The sequence below is a fragment of the Astyanax mexicanus genome, chromosome 19, assembly GCF_023375975.1.
Source record: "Astyanax mexicanus isolate ESR-SI-001 chromosome 19, AstMex3_surface, whole genome shotgun sequence".
NCBI lineage: Eukaryota > Metazoa > Chordata > Actinopteri > Characiformes > Acestrorhamphidae > Astyanax > Astyanax mexicanus.
The window spans coordinates 422911-427500 of record NC_064426.1 but is presented as its reverse complement, the minus strand read 5'-3'; positions in this window follow the sequence as shown (position 1 = coordinate 427500).

The window sequence follows — 4590 nt, the reverse complement described above, 5'->3', positions numbered from 1 at the left end:
TGATGATGTTGAAGCTGATGTATCGCTGTGGGTGTAGTCTACACCGCGACATTACGTCTACAGGTATTCTGTGGACTTATTTTACCTTATTTTTGTTTGCGTTCTATTATTATAATGCTCTATGATTTTGAGCTCTTTTTTAATGTCATTAAATCTGCAAAATATCATGCAATGTCTGCATATTTTCTGCTTAGTAGGTTAGAAGGACAAATAAAGGAACTGATGCTTAGTTTTGCAAAAGTATCTTAACATAAGAACATCTCCTCTTTAGACTTACAGTGAGAAGCTCAGTCCTCCCTGAGGGACTCGGAGTAAAGCATCAGCTCCTTTTGCGTATGAAGGAGTCGGTTGACGTGGTTCAGGAATCTGATAAGAATTCCATCTTATCAGCTGAGAAGATCCCTAGAGAGGAGTTCCTGACATGTCCAGCTGGGAGGAGACGACCGGACAGAGCGAGGACGAGGTGGAGTTGGACGATGTGTCCAGAGAAAAGGACGTCTGGGACTCCCTGATAGTGCTGCATCCTTCATAACCTGATCTCAGATAAGAGGTCGGAAAATCAATGGATGGATGGATGGTTAGATGGATGGATGCATGAATGGATGTCACTTAGCATTAAAGCTATACAGATAATATAGCAAACTAATAAAACAAGTATGCATCATACCTGCACTGCTATGCTACCATACAATAAGAGCTCATACCACATCAATTAGCACGATGCTAACTGTATCATCTCCTTCAATCCTATGAAGGTGTTCTAACAGACTGATCATGATGTTTCTGAAGCTGTAGGACTCTATCTAGAACCTGAGCTGAATCTTATTTAGCAGAGCTGGTTAACAGTGTGTAGCAGTGTGTGTTTGATTGTGTTTGAGTGAAAGTGAGAACGAGTGGAGGAACTGGCCCTCAGAAGAATGTAAACATGATGAGGGTCTGCATGTGCTGAAACTCTATTGTTTAGAGATCAGGAGGAAACGCTTGAGAACCGGAGGGAGAGAGAGGAAGCAGAACAGTGTAGGAACTGTTTATCCCCTGTTTCACACTCAGACGCTTCCGCTAGTCCAGCCATGCTTCAATGCTACGGTTAGCGCAGGTCTGAACAGCTTGACGTTTGTATTGTGTATCAAGGCCAGTAGCCAGCATGCTAACATTACAGTTAGAATAGCCAGATAGAACTGAGATAAAAGCACAAAACTCAATTTCAAAAATAATTTGAATGTTCTTACATATCCCTCATCTTCTGACTTGCCACACACTGTAAAAAGTGAAGCATGGAGCTGTTCATTCAAGCTAATAAATATGATTGAACACATAGTACAATTATTGACTTTATTGTGAAACTCAACCTTTTTGAATTTTGATGTGTCAATTTTGATTCAGACTAAATTAATTACAATTCTGAAGGAAATAAACCAAATGTTTTGGTTCCACTGAAATCATACTCGAAGAAAAGAGATAAGGATGTAATATTTTTAATTTGAATCAAACATGAATTGCGCATGCGCACTGTGGAGCACGGGAGAAGTTGTAGAGAAGTGCTTCAGAGCACTGAGGGAGAGAGGGAGAAAGTGCCTGAACGCGCTCGCGAGAGAGAGAATGAGAGAGGGAGAAAGTGCCTGAACGCGCTCGCGAGAGAGAGAATGAGAGAGGGAGAAAGTGCCTGAACGCGCTCGCGAGATAGCAACGCATGCTTATGGTATTGTGGCGTCGGGACTGGAGGGGGGGCGGAAGGAATTATGGGAGCTCACCCTGTTGGGGGAAGTGGGTGTTTTTCTGCGTGTTTATGTTACTGTTTATCCCAGAGTTTCATGTCATGTTTTATTATCACTGTTCTAGTATTATTCATGTAGTTATCAGTTATGTGGTTGTTTTGTGCCTCACCCTTTGTGTGTTTTCTGTGTGTGGGAGTGGGGTTAGCTGCGTTGGAGCTGTAGTTAGTTTCACTTTCAAAAGTGGAATCCCAAGTAAATCCAGCTCTTAGTGTTCTCCTCAGAGCAAAATAAAAAGAGCAAGAGAGCACTGAAACGAATCTCGCTGGTAATCCGTCCTCTTCCACGCCACAGTAACTTCTGGAACTTTTGAATATGCTGCCATGTTTTTTTTTTTTTTAAGTTCGGTTCAATTTAAATGTATTAGTTTGGTTCCGAAATTGAAATGTAAAGAATTTAACTTGGATCAAGGTGAATAATTAATATTGGGTCGAGTGAAGTAATATGGTTTATGTCAAAATAAAATAATCAGGTTGTAACAATTGACTTTATTTAGATTGAGTGAAGTCAAATAGTTTAGATGCAACAAATGGACATCAATTTTTTTAATTTGAGCAGGGCTACACTTTTTACAGTGCAGACAGTATAGGTATAGATCCCTCCTTCAGAAAAAGTCTGCTGGCTAATCCTGATGTATACAGTCTGAGGTTTGTCTGCTGTTCAGGTTCCTAAGTTTTTAACTCTATAAGGCTTAATCATTTAGTAATAAACAAAATAAAAATATCTGAAATAAAAACAGTTGAACCACAAGTTGAGTTTTCAAGATGCAGGCAAGCTTTAGTGTTAAACCTCAGATCTTACCACCAGAGGCTTATCTTATTTTCTCTTTTCCATCTGTCAGTATTAATCTAATTTCTGTTAATAACTTTATTCATTTAACTATAATAATATATCAATGAATAAACTGACTTTTTATATTATTTTATTAGATATGTTAAAAAAAGCTTATTTTCACTGTTGTTTTTCTATTGATTATTTATTGTTTATTAAGTGCTTTTTAATGCTTTTAAAGTATTTACAACTTAAATTATAACCATTAACACACTTATTTATAAAGTATTTATAAACCCTTTATGAATGAGTCTTATTATAAAGTAGTACCGCTGTCCAAATACTTTATTTACAGTTATATAGAGTGTATAGAGAGAGAGAGAGGAGTGCGGGGGAAAGTGAGAGGTTGATTAGTGAGAGTCAGGAGAGTGTGTGTATTTCACTGATGTGAATAATTAAAAACAGCAAAAGATAAAGATCTGCTGCCCTTCCACACACACACACACACTCACACACACACACTCACACACACACACACACACACACACACACACACACACACACACAGTGTAGTCAGGGTCATTCAGTTGATCAGCTTTCTGATAAGGGTGGTGTTGATGTTCTATCAGTATCACACAGTGCTGGATTTACTGAAACTCTTTCTTCTGCAGAACCTCATGTTCTAGATATTAACTAGAGGCAATGGGGACAGACCATAGATCATCCTGTAGTATTATAGTATTCATATTTTTTTAATAAACTTATTTTACATGTAAATCAGTGAATTCAGTTTCAGTTTACTAAAAAAAAAATCCTGATAAAGTATACATGGTCAAATTTATAATTTACAAGTACACACAGAAGTCTATGTATATATGGTCTATATTTTATATATACTTGCAGTACATAAACTGTTTTATTCGTGCAATAAAATTTCACTTATATTAATTTATATTATATAATAGTATAGTTGCAGAATCTAAATAAATAAATACGTTTAAGGGCATCTGGCTCTTAAAGGTAATGATGAGCAAGTGACATAACTGTTTGGTTTATTTCATGTTCCCAAAATTAACCACACCCATGATTTTTATAGAGAATTAGTACATGTGGTTTTCGTGTTTCGAGCTGCACAAGATGTTCTTTTCCTGTCATTACGATAGCAAAGACACACCCACACGCCCCTAAACTGCACAGTGCACTAAAATGTAATCTATTAAATTAAAATCTATACCTATATTACATAACTGCCTGAGATCATGTATGTACATATATGTAAATATTTATATATACAGCTCTCTAAAAAATAAAGATTTCACTTCAGTTTCTGAATCAGTTTCTGTGATTTTACTATTTATAGGTTTATGTTTGAGTAAAATAAACATTGTTGTTTTATTCTATAAACTACAGACAACATTTCTCCCAAATTACAAATAAAAATATTCTCATTTAGAGCATTTATTTACAGAAAATGAGAAATGACTGAAATAACAAAAAAGATGCAGAACTTTCAGACCTCAAATAATGCAAAGAAAACAAGTTCATATTCATAAAGTTTTAAGAGTTCAGAAATAATCAATATTTGGTTTTTTAATCACAGTTTTAATTTCATGCATCTTGGCATCATGTCCTCCTCCACCAGTCTTACACACTGCTTTTGGATAACTTTATGCTGCTTTACTCCTGGTGTAAAAATTCAAGCAGTTCAGTTTGGTGGTTTGATGGTTTGTGATCATCCATCTTCCTCTTGATTATATTCCAGAGGTTTTTAATTTGGTGAAATCTGTTATAATACTATATTGTGGAAATGAAGGTGTCTGCACAGTTGCAGTGTGGCATTGGTGCGCAGGTGTAGGAAGTGGAAGTGTGTGTATGATTTTGAGTGTGTGTGTGAGTGTGTGTGTGTGTGTGTGTGTGGATGATGATAATCTGTAAATGGAGGAGAGGACAGATGGTAATCGTACGCAGGAAGTGAGCTGAGAAACCACAGGAGACACTGACCTTGTACGCTTCTGCTTCACACGTACTGCAGCTGCGTCAAACGCTG